This window comes from Heloderma suspectum, chromosome 1 (genome assembly GCF_057233095.1).
Source record: "Heloderma suspectum isolate Gila_16-S chromosome 1, 16-S_ref, whole genome shotgun sequence".
Classification (NCBI taxonomy): domain Eukaryota; kingdom Metazoa; phylum Chordata; class Lepidosauria; order Squamata; family Helodermatidae; genus Heloderma; species Heloderma suspectum.
Genome location: NC_139458.1, coordinates 230061788 through 230077223, shown reverse-complemented (window position 1 = coordinate 230077223; position 15436 = coordinate 230061788).

Genomic DNA, 15436 nt, shown 5'->3' with positions numbered 1-15436 from the left:
TAGGTGTGTTTCAATATTGTTACATTATTAGACTGATATACCTAGACCAGTTTTCAGTTGTGCGCTAACTGCAGTTTTATATTTGGTTCTCTACATCTGTGGCCCCATTTTTCATCCAGGGAGGAGTAGAGCCTTCTGTCTGGACATTTCCCTACATCCCACCAACAAATGTGCTTGCCAGTCTTTCTCCATAGAAACAAGAGTCCCCTAAGCATACAGAGCTGCATTATATCGCCATAGCACTAAAGCAATCAATCTTTAACATATCCCAGTCCTGGGATACTCGGAGGTAAGAATGTTTACTTGAAAGTAAGAAATACATCTCGCTCCCCTGCATTGGGATCTGTTAAAGATTAACTGCAGGGAAGTGAGAGTTATTTCCTACTTCCTAGTAAGCATGCACAGAAGGCGGGGAGGGGGGGATATGTTAAAGATTAAAAGCAGGCTGCCTAAGGTGAATGAGTGTCCCCATTACTGTGGCATTGTGAGGGGCCGCTGCAGCACTCCTGGGGATTTTCTCAGTGGGAAAAGCTACTTCAATTGGGGAAACAAGGTGAATGGGGCAGTCCCACCCCTTTGACCATGTCACTGCCAGGTCACAGGAGCATGTCCAGGCTCTAATGCAGGGGGACATGGCACATTGTGGCAAAACCATATTTTAGGACAAAGATGCAGTAAAAGGACTTTTCCAGAGGGAAGTGGTTGGCTTTGCTGTAGATTGGTAAGAATGTCATGTGTCACAAAAGACCTCAAAATGCTCCCCCTCTGCACTAAATTGCCTCTGAAGATTGGCCTCTGGTCTTCCTTTTCCTTCTTTATTCCACCCAGAGCATATCTTGGGGAATTCTTAAAAAGAATTCTCTTTGGCAGGCAAGAGAAGTTCTGAACTGTATTTGACTTTATACAGGGTTTGTTTTTCTCCTCCTCCTCACCCAGGTCTTTGAGAAAAGTGGGTTCACATGGTTGCAGAGGAACGGATCTGGTGCTTTTTTGTTTGTCAGTTGCTACTAACCAGCAATAGGAAGGGCTGTAGTTCAGTGGAGGAGTAATTGCTTGGCATGCATGAGGTCCCAGGTTTAATCCCCAGCATCTCCAGGTAGGGCTAGGAAAGAATCCTGCCTGAAACGCCAGAGAGACGCTGCTGCCAGTCAGTGTTGACAATACTGGGCTAGGTGGACCAAGGTTCCGACTCAGTATAAGGCAGCTTCCTATGTTCCTATGCATAGAAAGCTTTAATAAAAATAGGGTAGTTTTTTTAAGTGGAGGGGTGAGAAACACTGCTCACTTATACAAGCCTATGTATGCCTACTCAGAAGTAAGCCCCATTATGTTTAATGAGGTTTACCCCCAGGAAAGTATGCATAGGATTCCAGCACAAGTTACTTTGGCAGGGAGGTTTGCATCCTGATCTTCTGCATGTTTACTCAGAAATAAGTCCTGAGTTGTGAGCATGGTACTGCAGGCTTAATACACAGCTCACCCAATCCCAGTCTAATGAATTAACTGCCTTTTCAGCCCAGTCCTGTGCATGTTTTGTTGTTTGTATTGTTTTTTCATTTTGCATGAACTCTAGCTTCAGTGGTGAGGGAAAGGCACTTAGTACATGCTCAGAGTTTCTCCATAAATGAGCCCTAGTTTTGAAAAAAGACTAATTGGCTGAATCCTAGTGAAGTTTTGCACAAATTAAGTTATGTGGAGGAAGATAGAATGACAGCTTGTGCGTAACAAGGAGGATGTACAGGAGAGCTGCACAAAACAAGACATCTGTTTTTATTAAGAATTGCCGGAGGACAGAAGAATGAGGAGGGATTGTTGTATGGAAAGAAACAGAATTGGTAGGGAGAGAATGTAAGTGCTCAGTGGTGAAAGAAAAGCATTGTGCATATGCTCAGAGGCACTTTATATTTAAGAACATAAAAAGAGCTATCTTGGATCAAACCAAGGTCCATCTAGTCCAGCATTCTGTTCACACAGTGGCCAATCAGATGCCCACAGGAAACTCACAAGTAGGACATGAGTGCAATAGCACCTTCTCACCCATGTTCCCCTGCTGCTTACATTGGTGAAATGTAAATAAATTCTAGTAATTCTAAACTTGCATATAATTAGGGATGTGCACTGAATTCAGACAAAGTCTGACGCCCAAGCTGAACTGGGCAGTCTTTATGTCTCAAAATAACATATTTTCCTTTAGTTTCACTAACAGCTGCAGGAAGAGAGACGGAGTGTGGTTCAATGGCTTACAGGTCCATCTTCTAATCCTATGGCACATTTTTACCATGGTCTCCCATCACTATGTTTTGGGGGAGGGCAAGGATGAGACCATGAGGTGGCCATTCTTCCAATGCCAGCACACTTAACTATGAAAAAGCCTTAAACTGGATTTCAGGTATCATAATTCCCTAGTCTCTGCTCCTATCCTTCTGAAGCTTTGCTGGTTGCTTGCCTGGGGGACACCTCTAATGGCCTGTGGATTTTCATACAAATTTACTCCAACACCATGGGGTGGTGAAGGGAAGGGAAAGCAAATCACTCCCTCTCCCAAATTTCAGAACTCCCACATGAACTGCTGCACCTATCCTTCTGAAACTTTGCTGGTTTCTTACTTAGGGATACCTCTAGGATGTCTGGAAGCTGCCCTCACGGGGGATTTGCTGTGAATTGGGAGTGTGTGGAGGTTGTTCGGGGCACATGCTGTCGTGGCCATCCTGTAGCCATCCCACAGATTTCTGGTGGAAAAGCTGGATTTTCTGAGGCTACTTTTGGTCCATTTCTTTTATTTAATTTGGGTTCTCCGTGCTTCTGTTGCTATGTGCCCCAATCCTCTGCATTTACTTTGGCATGATAGTATGTCTTTCACCTGGCCATGACCTCACTGACCCCGGTCAAGGGGTGTTTCCCCTCCCTGAGTTTTTCCAGTGTTTCCACCATTTTGCAGCTGGCCATTCCAGAGTTCAGAGCTACCCATTGGTATTTATTTCTCCTCACCTGCTCACACTGCTTTACTTCTCCACACAATATAATTGATTTCTCTCTTCCTCTAACCTTCATCAGCGACCCCCACAGAAGTAGGTGACCTCGGCTTAGGAGCCCTTAAAAAAAAAACATTAAATCAATAAGGCGTGAAAGCTTGAAGTCACAATTGCACATTACCATAACCCCGTGCACCCCAAGTAAGCGGACAGGGTTCAGCAACCCCAGCCTCCTGGGAGCGTAGAGTGACTGTTGGTGTGTGTGCTCCTGTGTGTACCCAAGGTAACTAATCCTGGCTGGGGAGGGCCAAGGATTGACTGAAATCATGCGGGACTCCACAAGTGCACATTTGGGGGAGAAGCAAATATACCCGGCTTCCAGTATTATGGCTTAAACCCGTGAAAGCTGACTAGGAAGGGTAAAGTGCATGCAATGGTTGGTGTGTGTGACCCCATGTGTAGCCGAGGTAAATAATCCTGGCTAGGGAGGCTCTGTGTGCACTGAGGGGAAATCATTACTGCAGAAGTCCCCAAGCGCGCATTTAGGGGGAAAGCAAATACACCCGCCTTTCGGTATTATGGCTTAAACCTGTGAAATCACAAATGTGCAATATCAAAATTCCCCCCAGTCTCTGTTTCTTGGGAGTATTCTTTACTTTAAAATATCACCTTTCCTTTCTCTCTCCAGGGTTTCAACTGCGGTACTTTTCCTGAAACAGCTTGCAACGGATGCAGCAGAGTCTGCTAGCAAGGGCCGTGAAGTTTCCTGGAAGCATGAGGAAATCATGGATCTCCTGGACATATGGGTGATTACTCAAAGCCAACATGGACATATGAGTGATTACTCGAAGCCAACATGGATTTGTCAAGAACAAATCCTGCCAGACGAATCTGATCTCATTTTTTTGAGCAAGTAACCTCCCCTGTGGACCGTGGGAATGCTGTGGACATAATATACCTCGATTTCAGCAAAGCTTTCGACAAAGTGCCCCATGATATCCTGATGAGCAAACTAGCTCAAAGTGGGCTAGATGAAACAACCATCAGGTGGATCAAGTACTAGCCAAGTACTGCACCTAGGTAAAAGAAACCAAACGCACACTTACAAGATGGGGGATACTTGGCTCAAAAATACTACAAGCAAGAAGGATCTTGGAATTGTTGTAGAACACAAGCTGAATATGAGCCAACAACGTGATGTGGCTGCAAAAAAGGCAAATGCTCTTTTGGGCTGCATTCATAGAAGCATAGCTTCCAAATCCAGTGAAGTACTAGTTCCCCTCTACTCAGCACTGGTTAGGCCTCATCTGGAGTACTGTGTCCAGTTCTGGGCACCACACTTTAAGAAGGATGCAGACAAGCTGGAGGGGGTTCAGAGAGGGCAACAATGATGATCAGGGGACTGGAAACGAAGCCCTATGAGGAGAGACTGAAAGAACTGGGCATGTTTAGACTTGAGAAGAGAAGACTGAGGGGAGATATGATAGCGCTTTTCAAGTACTTGAAAGGTTGTCACAGAGAGGAAGGCCAGCATCTCATCTCGATCATCCCACAGTGCAGGACACGGAATAATGGGCTCAAGTGACAGGAAGCCAGATTCCGGCTGAACATCAGGAAAAATGTCCTGATTGTTAGAGCAATACAACAATGGAACCAATGACCTAGGGAGGTGGTGGGCTCTCCCACACTGGAGGCATGCAAGATGAAGCTGGACAGCCATCTGTCAGGGATGGTTTGACTTAGATTCCTGCATTGAACAGAGGGTTGGACTCGACAGTCTTATAGGCCCCTTCCAACCCTACTATTCTATGTTTCTATGAGCTGAACCCTATTCACAGTGATGGTGGGGTTCCCAGGAACAAAGACGCCAGCCTCCATTGTTTCAAAAAGGGCAGAGTTCCAGAACGTGAAAGCACTGTGATTTTTCCCATTCCAACCAACCTCCATGTCAATGAACTTGCCTGTGTGGTCAGTCGGTCCTTGAAGGAGAATGGAGTAGAAATGCTTCCGCTTGATAAAGTCATCCCCCGTCTTAGGGGTGACACGATCGCCACGTGAGAGCCCTCCATGGCCACAGTGCAGTGAGGGAACCCAACTTTCTGAAACCCTCCATGATCTGAAAGAGAGGAATTGAATGAGTAGTTGCTTTCTGATGCAAACAGAGCAATTCCCCACATTGCCACTTGCAGCCCCCTAGCAACCCCTTTCCCAATGAGCTAGTTCTGAAGAAGTAATCCATGACAACCCCAAAGTAAAAACCCTTATGGAAGTACAGAAACCCCAGGCTCAGTCTTGCAGTGCAGTACTACAGGAGACATACTGGGGCTATATTGCTGAGCTTCACCATCCTTCTCAGCAAGAGATGTTCCACGTCCAGGCACACTTCAACCACAATACTTGCTGCAGTGGTTCTCCTCATGCCAAACCTAAGAGCAGCCTCCCTGTACATGCAGACATTAGCCAGGCACCATATACAGATTACCACTCATTTCATCACTGGAATTGGCTCCCTCATGTTGGTAATTTGCCTTTCCAGCACTGGTTAGAGAGCCTCTGCAATTTCAAAGAGGGTCCCCCGTGTCATCCTGAAGTTAGCAATCCACTGCTCGTCATCCCAAATTTTGAGAAAAAAGTTCTCTGACCAATCCTGACTAGTAGGGAAATGCCACCAATGCCGCTCAATTTTGGGTCTGGACATGTGGAATGCAGCAGCCTTCCCCTTCCTATAGAGCCACAAGGCAGCTGTTCTCCTTTGCCTTTAATTCATATCCCTTCAAAGCTTCTTCAGCCTGTACTGGTGGTCCTGTAGAAGCAGCAAAAGGGAGAGCATAGCATGAATGTTGGAAACCAACATGCAGGTTGCTGAGATGCACAGCTGCACCGACCGAGGATCCATGTTGGAATGGCTGCTGTGCATGTAACCAGGAAGTCTTGCCACATCTGCATAGGACCGGAAAGCACCTATGAGGGTGGGGCTCCCCTGAGGTAGGCACTGAGTGGGCATGCTGATTTGGAAGGAAGGGTCAGAATCACTAGAATCACCAGACAGAGCAGTGATGTACTCCCATGGCCTTTATTCCCTCTAGAACTGGTCTCTGGGACCCCAATGCATAATGAAGGCAATGGACTGGGAAAACCCAGAGAAAGGCAGGAACTGGTTTCTGCAGAGGAGTCTAGAGATCAGATCTGCTGTAGAGTCTAGACATCAGATCTGCTGGTCTGAAATCTTTCAAGGAAGTCCTAAAAGTCCTAATACATTGATTCCCTCAAGTGGCTTTAAGGGAGAGAATCACAATCTATTTCCCTCGCAACCAACTATTTATCCAACTTCTGCTGATGACAAGGATTCTAATTTATACTTAGTAACTAATCTGCTCAGTAACCAACATGAGCTGATAAGGAGTTTGTTTATTCATTGGGCAGCCAATATATTTCAGATAATGAAGTTCCTGTCTGAGTACAAGGAGCTTCTGACAGCTCTAACAAATCTTGTACTAGTTAAATCAAGAGGGGGAGTAAAACCAACTCAAGAGAAATTGAAAGAAAGGACCTCAAACAAAAGCCCAAGCTAGATTCTAGTGCCACAGTTGTAAGTGAGCTCTCTGCTCAAGCAAATCTAATTGGGAAGGATGGCAAAAATCAAAGCAGAAGAAAGAGTGACAAAAATACAACAGACATGGTCAGCAGGAAAACCAAGTATAAAAATATTACGGCCCTAACTTGCACTGAAAAGAAAACCATAAATATAAAAGCCACAGCTAGTTCCAAAAGCTCACCTAAAATGAATTTACCATACTATTCAAGCTACTGGAAGAAAGGGATATTAGAGACCTACTAATAAAGCGAATGATACCCTTAACAGAGCGTGTTCAGCACCGAAGCCAAGCATTCCCTGCCAACAGAATACCATTAGGTGCAATACAAGACCTCTGTTGGGAAGTGCTGGGAGACAAAAGGATGCAAAGCCATTTGCATAAATATGGTCACAGCACCAAGTCTCTTGAAACAAGACAATGTCAAACTAATTCATATAAGAAAGAAAATCAATACAAGACCCCTAGTCAATTTAACAGCTCCCCAATAAGGTAACATCCCCTCCTCTGGAGCTACAGGAGCACGAACTTACTCAGCATCACACTTTGGTAAACGAACCCTGGCATTTACAGTTAATGAAACAGAATTTGGTTTTCACCAACTATCCAAGCCAAAGCGTGTGTTGACACAATCGGAGCGTACAGCATACTTTTTACAACTTACAAAAGCCTCTTCTGGGATACCGTTAGACCCAGATTCTGTCCAGAACGTAGAATACCTCTTTTATAACTACAGCTCTGCCTTGGCCCTGGAGCTGAGAGCCCCCAACTTGACCCTACTCCTGTTCAATGTTTATCCTGTTCCATCAGCCTGCAGGGAGGCACTGTGTCAAACTGGCTATTGCTGCTATCATAAGAATAATGAGTGCTAACTACCTCATTCATATTAAGGAAAGAATATAAGAAGCTTTTACACCGCAAAAAAAGTGAGGCTACCGGAGAGTTATGGCAACTGCTGATAGCGGCATCTGTCACTCATAACTGCAAAACCTTTTGTGTCAGGACCTTGTAGTGAGTTGGTTAATGAACAAAACCTTGGACTCCACAGAGTTCCTAAAATGCATAGAGACCTGTGTAGTTTAACTTAACCAGCAGTTTTATGATTAAGAAAGCAGGCCTTTAACAGAAGCTGGTAATTCACACCCTGCCTTGAAGCTGTTTATGCCAGCTAAATTATGTAATCCTGAAGGAAGAGATAAGGGTAAATTGCTTTGATTCTCATAGACGAGATGGGAGCCCCCACCCAGGAGCTGGAATGTTGAAGCCTCTATTTGCAATTAGTTTCCCAAGCTGGATGCTTTGATCAGGGGAGACCCCCCTTCTCTTAAATGTGTGTGTGTTAGCTTGTTGGTTTGAGAGAAGAGGGGGAGAGGCTTTGTTCATGGGCTAGAACGAGGCATCTAGCAGAAAAGCTTATAAGATCCAGTTTTCTGGCCCACCCTTTGGTCTCACTCTAAGCAGGGATATGCTACCAGCCTAGAGAATCTTGTGATCCTGAGGAATGGCCTCTGTCTATCTTGCAGACCCAGATAGACATTCAGGGTGTGGCAACTGCTTTGTCACCTGAAGGGAGGTGTGAACTTCCTTTGCACATATATATTCTGCATCCATTTTCTACCAGTAGACTGTAATCTTTTTGCAGAAGTGGCTTGTTTCATCTTGGTAATCAAAAGAATCTGATTGATGACTGGGATCTGACAGAATCAGAACCCCAGATCTACACAGTGCTTTAAGTAATACCAACGGAAATCCGGAATGTCATATTCTTATTAACATTTGGGAAAAGCATTTCCACACAGTTTTTAATGACTCTCACATATCTAATTCCTCCCCCTGTCTGTCTCCTGATACTCCTGAATGGCCTAATATTGATATTGATACTGTTGAGGAATTATTACTCCAGCTGAAGTTGAGTAAGGCACCTGGACCAGATAGTATTTCCTCAGAGTTGCTGAAATGTAGTATTGGCTGGTGGACTCCATAGTAGGCTTCTCTTTGTTCCTTAATAAATGTATCTGGTTTAATTCCTGCAGCCTGGCTGAAGGCCTTCATTATTCCAATTTACAAGAAAGGTCCCAAAGACTGTCTGTATAATTACTGCCCTAGCAGTTCGTTATGTATGGTTGGGAAGGTTTATGCCAGTTTTCTAGGCCTTTAACTAAAAGCGTGGATCAGTGATAATGGTATTTGCGGGGAAGAGCAGATTGGCTTTAAAGCTGGCCCCTCCACTCTTGATCACTGCCTGTTATTGACCCACTTGGTGCATAAAGAGCCAGTGTGGTGTAGTGGCAAGAGTGTTGGACTAGGAGCTGGGAGATCCGGGTTCTAGTCCCCACTCAGCCATGAAGCTCACTGGGTGACTTTGGGCCAGTCACAGACTCTCAGCCCAATACAGCTACTGGGAGTCCTCAGGCCACGCCCCTTCAATTCAATTGGAGCTCTCAGGAGCACATGGTGAGCGTTTGGTGTTATTCAAGATCTTTTGGTTAAGTAATGGCAATCCTATGGCCACTAGACACTGTCTAGTGCAGGGGTCCCCAACCCCCGGGCCACGGACCGGTCCATGACCCATTAGGGACCAGGCCGCAGTAAGGGTGTGGGAACCCCCCCTTACCTTGGGTCCGCGGGGGAGAGGTGATCTGTCCCTCCCCTCCACCCCGGAATCCTCACTGGCCCTGGCCGGCTCCGCTCCGTGGCGAGTCCGCGGAGCTGCCGACCGGCTCCGGACCTGTTCTTTGCAGTAATAGCCTATTACTGCAAAGAACAGTGACGTAAATGGCGTCCACTATGCGGACGCCATTTGCGTCCCAGCAGCCAGAAGTCCTCCCCCGGCCGGTGCCAGCTGGCAGCTCCACGGCGAGTTCAGGGCTGACGAGGATTTGCGGGGGGGAGGGATGGATCGCCCCCCCCACAGACCCAAGGTAAGGGGGGTTCCCACACCCCTACTGCGGCCTGGCCCTATCCCCCCACCCCCGGTCCGTGGAAAAATTGTCTTCCATGGACCAGTGGGCCATAGGATTGTTTGGTTTCTGGGAACCAAGGTTGGAGCCAGGGGTCTGACCTTGGTTCCCAGAAACCAGACTCCCTGCCCCCTCCTCCTCATAGCTGGTGCGGTTTTCTCTGCATTCGGAAACGGAGCATGGAGAGGGCAAAAAGGGGGTAGTCCCAGGGGCAGGGAGGGGATGAGACAGTGGAAGCTGCTTTATGCAGCTTCCTATCAGGTCTCCAGGCCTGTTCCCTCCTACTCCCATAAGCAAAATCACCCATCTAGGCAAAAATGCAGGACGGCCACGCCCCAGCCACTCTGCATTTTGGAGGCTGGCAAATATCTGGATAGGATTGTGCTCTAATATATTTAGATGTGTATATTGATTGTGTTATACATATAATGATATGTCATATATTGTTTTAGTTTATTAATAAAAGCTTTAAACATTTTAAAAAGGAAAGCTATGTTCAAAAAGCTCAGGGAAAGGTTGGGTGGGATCCTGAAGGAAATCCTGAAGGAAGAAAGAGTTAAAGAGGGACAGAGAGCCTGAAAACTGAAATACTGAAGACACAAACTATCCCCATGAGATGTTAAAACAGGAACATTTAAAGAAGCCTACACAGATGGAGAGAAGGTGGAACTTGTTGTTTATTGGGTCAGTCGCTTCCGACTCTTCGTGACTTCATGGACCAGCCCACACCAGAGCTTCCTGTCGGCCGTCACCACCCCCAGCTCCCCCAAGGTCGAGTCCGTCACCTCCAGAATATCATCCATCCATCTTGCCCTTGGTCGGCCCCTCTTCCTTTTGCCTTCCACTTTCCCTCGCATCAGCATCTTCTCCAGGGTATCCTGTCTTCTCATTATGTGGCCAGAGTACCTCAGTTTTGCCTTTAATGTCATTCCCTCAAGTGAGCAGTCTGGCTTTATTTCCTGGAGTATGGACTGGTTTGATCTTCTTGCAGTCCAAGGCACTCTCAGAATTTTCCTCCAGCACCATTACTCAACTCCTATTTTGCCTCAGTCTTCTCCCATAAGGGGAGCTGGGTTCAACCTGAGACAATTGGAACAAATTATATACAAAGGGATTTGTCACCCAGAATAAGGATATATTTAGACAGCACTTAGATACCTTAAATGAATTCAAGTCTCAAGTGCGAGATGAATTAATCTCTTAGTGCTGAAGGAGGAGGCGATCCACACTTACACTTTACTCCGTTCCCAAAGAGTTTTCATCACCTAAACAAAGCATGACATAATCCCAGATTCCCAGAGATGCGTTCCACCTTCCCGCCTTTGTGACCGTATATCAGCCTGGGGTACTCATATCGATGTCCTTATATGGGAGAGTTTGTATTTCCCCACTGGCCAATCACAGCTCTGAGCGACTGCTGTGGAGGGCTCTCCCACTAGAGATCTCGTTAAATCCCTTCCTTCTGTCCTCCATAGGGATATTAGGATGGTATTTAATCCCTCCCGGGTTTTCAGGTTTACCCTTCCGTTGGCAAATGCCTTGGGTCTGGTTTGCCGTGCCTACCTCTTTTCAAGGAGGGAGGGGAATCTCATTGGAAGCAAATTGCCTTTAAGGTTTCTTTCTGACTTTGGAGGCCATGGAGAACGCCTTTCCCACCCAAGTATGAGTGCCTTATCTAAAGCAATTCCTTAAAAAAAAAAAAACTTTTAAAAATGACCCTGCCAAGCTCTGCATGATGAATGTATTCAGGGAGGGGGGAAAGGCACTTTAAGTAGCCCCCCCCCCCGCCCATCAAACTGGTGAGCCAAAGGGAGAAGACGCAGGCAAGGGTTAAGGATGACAATCCTCCTCTCCTAGATAAAAACCGCACTGAAAATGGACGTGGGAGGTTCCACATAGATGCACTGAAGGGGATGCGGGATCTTAAGAGTGCTACTCCAAGCAGAGGTACAGTGCGCGCCTATGCAAGCCTGCTCGGAAGCAAGCCCACTGAATTTCATGGCACGCAGTCCCAGGAATGTAATGGGTCAGGTGTATTCATGGAGCCACACATTTCACGATCTACAAGTCAGCTCAGCCAAACTCCCTCTTTTAATGTTGGTTGGCACCCTGTTGCAGTTAGAACTGACACTGGATTCTAAACACTTTGAGGACTGACGCAGTAAAGCACAAAGTTTGTTGAGAAAGACAAGGCCTCCCTGTGCCCTTCCAAAAAAAACACAAAAAACACATAGCCTTACAGCCAATGTGTTTACTCAGAAGTAAGCATTGCTTTGTTCAGTGGGATCTCAGAGAAGCATTGGGGATGGCTAACTAATTTACAGCTCAAGTCTGTGCACATCTACTCAACAGTAAGTCCTACTGATTTCAATGACAGTTACTCTCAGGTAAGTGTGTATAAGACTGAAGGCAGGAATGCTGTCAATGGGCACTTTCCCTCCATGCAGAAAACCTTTCCCTGCAGGCAACTTCTCAGGAAACTGCAATCCCCATCAGATGAACTGGAGTTCTTGTATGGAATTCCAGGAAGTTCACCAACACAAAAGACATTACAGCAGACTAGGATTTAAACGGAAAATAAGAACACCCATACCGCTCGCTATGTTACGGGTAAGCATAATACTGTACACACACACCTATATCAAATGTCTAAGGAAGTTGCTGCTTCCCTGAATGACATTTTAAAAGCTGAGGAAATCACGGACCAATCCAGATTTACTAGATTCCGTTTCAGATTTCTCCAGCAACCCTAGTTATTTCTGGAGATATCGGCTGGTCAGTCTTGCTCTTCCTTGAAGAGGAAGTCTTTTACTGCATTCAGCATTCCCCTATTGGAAGTGTGGGGGCGAGGTTACACTTTCCAGGAAGTATGAGAACGTGGAAATTGAGTTGGTGTGAATTACATTATAATCCGATAGTTTTGAAAGCGATCTTCTGCTGCCTTCCTTCGTTGGGCTTGCATGCAAGGTGTAAATTCTCTCGAGCTTGCAGGATTAATTTCAGAGCTGTTGTCTGTAATCTTTGAGAACTCCTGGAGAACAGGTGAGGTGTCAGAAGACTTCTTGTTCAGTCGTTCAGTCGGACTCTTCGTGACCCCATGGACCATGGCACGCCAGGCCTTCCTGTCCTCCGCTCTCTACCGGAGTGTGCTCAAGTTCATGTTCATTGCATCGGTGATGCTATCTAGCCATCTCAGCCTCTGCCGTCCCCTTCTCCTTTTGCCTGTAGTCTTTCCCAGCATCAGGGTCTTTTCCAGGGACTTTTCTCTTCTTGTTAGGTGGCCAAAATATTGGAGCTTCAGCTTCAGTATCTGCCCTTCCAATGAGCACTCAGGGTTGATTTCCTTTAGGATGGCCTGATTTGACCTCCCTGCAGTCCAGGGGACTCGTAAGAGTCTTCTCCAGCACCACAGTTCAAAAGCATCAATTCTTCGGCGCTCAGCCTTCCTTATAGTCCAGCTCTCACAGCCATACCTTACGACTGGGAAAACCATAGCTTTGATTAGACGGACCTTTGTCGGCAAGGTGATGTCTCTGCTTCTTACTATGCTGTCTAGGTTGGCCATAGCTTTTAATTTCATGCCTACAGTCACTGTCTGCGATGATCTTGGAGCCCAAGAAAATAAAATCTGTCACTGCTTCCATTTCTTCCCCTTCTATATGCCAGGAAGTAATGGGGCCAGATGCCATGATCTTAGTTTTTTTAATGTTGAGTGTCAAACCAGCTTTTGCACTCTCCACTTTCACCCTCAACAAGAGGCTCTTTAGATCCTCTTCACTTTCTGCCATTAGGGTGGTATCGTCTGTGTATCTGAGGTTGTTGATAATTCTCCCGGCAATCTTAATTCCAACCTGTGATTCATCCAACCCAGTGTTCCTCATGATGTACTCTGCATATAAATTAAATAAGCAGGATGACAATATGCAGCCCTGTCGTCCTCCTTTCCCAATTTTGAACCAATCGGTTGTTCCATGTCTGGTTCTTACTGTTGCTTCTTGTCCCTCGTACAGGTTTCTCAGGAGACAGGTAAGGTGGTCTGGTATTCCCACCTCTTTAAGAATTTGCCAGAGTTTGTTGTGATCCACACTATCAAAGGCTTTAGTGTAGTCAATGAAGCAGAAATAGACTTTTTCTGGAATTCTCTTGCTTTCTCCATGATCCAGCGAATGTTGGCGATTTGATCTCTAGTTCCTCTGCCTCTTCAGAACCCAGCTTGTACTTCCGGTAGTTCTTGGTTCACATACTGCTGAAGCCTAGCTTGTAGGAATGAGCGCAATTGTACGGTAGTTTGAACACTCTTTGGCATTGCCCTTCTTTGGAATTGGAAGGTAAACTGACCTTTTCCAGTCTTGTGGCCACTGTTGAGTGTTCCAAATTTGTTGGCATATTGAGTGCAGGACTTTAACAGCATAATCTCTTAGGATTTTAAATAGCTCAGCTGGAATACTGTCATCTCCGCTAGCTTTGTTGTTACTAATGCTTCCTAAGGCCCACTTGACTTCACTCTCGAGGATGTCCAGCTCAAGTTCAGTGACCATACTATCATGGCTATCAGGGACATTCAGATCTTTCCTGTATAGTTCTTCTGTGTCTTCTTTCCACCTCTTCTTAATCTCATCTGCTTCTGTTAGGTCCCTGCCTTCTTTGTCCTTTATCATGCCCGTCTTTGCACAAAACGTTCCCTTGAGATCTCCGATTTTCTTGAAGAGATCTCTAGTCTTTCCCATTCTGTTGTTTTCCTCGATTTCTTTGCATTGTTCATTTAAGAAGGCCTTCTTGTCTCTCCCTGCTATTTTCTGGAACTCTGCATTCAGTTGGATATATCTTCCCCTTTCTCCCTTGCTTTTCGCTTCCCTTCTTTCCTCAGCTACTTGTAAAGCCTCATCAGACAGCCACTTTGCTTTCTTGCATTTCTTTTTCTTTGGGATGGATTGAGTTGCTGCCTCCTGAACGATGTTACAGACCTCCTTCCATAGTTCCTCAGGCACACTGTCTATCAGGTCTAATCCCTTAAATCTATTCCTCACCTCCACTGTATATTCATAAGGGATATGATTTAGGTCATACCTGAATGGTTTAGTGGTTTTCCCTACGTTCTTCAATTTAAGCTGAAATTTGCAACAAGAAGCTCATGATCTGAGCCACAGTCAGCTCCAGATCTTGTTTTTACTGACTGTATAGAGCTTCTCCATCTTTGGCTGCAAAGTACATAATCAATCTGATTTCGATATTGACCATCTGGTGATGTCCATGTGTAGAGTCGCCTCTTGTGCTGTTGGAAAAGAGTGTTTGCTATGATCAGCGTGTTTTCTTGACAGAACTCTATTAGCCTTTGTCCTGCTTCATTTTGTACACCAAGGCCATGCTTGCCTGTTATCCCGGTGATTTCTTGACTTCCTACTTTAGCATTCCAATCCCTATGATGAAGAGGACATCTTTTTTTGGTGTTAGTTCTAGAAGGTGTTGTAGGTCTTCATAGAACCTTTGAGAACTCCTGGAGAAGAGGTGAGGTGTCAGAAGACTGGAGATGGGCGAACGTTGTCCCCATCTTCAAGAAGGGGAAATAGGTAGAAACCTGGAATCTACAGACCAGTCACTCTGATGTCAATACCAGACAAAATTCTCAAACAGATGATTAAGTGGTCAGTCTGTGAACATCGAGAAATAACACATTGATTTATCAGGAATAAGTCATGCCAACCTTATCTCCTTTTTGAAAAGATCATGGGAATACTGTGGACATAGCAAATCTTCATTTGGCAAAGTTTCCCATGATATTCATGTTGACAAGATGGTAAAATGTGGGTTGGACAATACTACAATTAGGTGGATCCATAGCTGGTTGAGCAACTGTACTCAACAAGTGAGTACAGGGCTGTGTCCTAGATCCTGTGCTGTTCAACATTTTTAT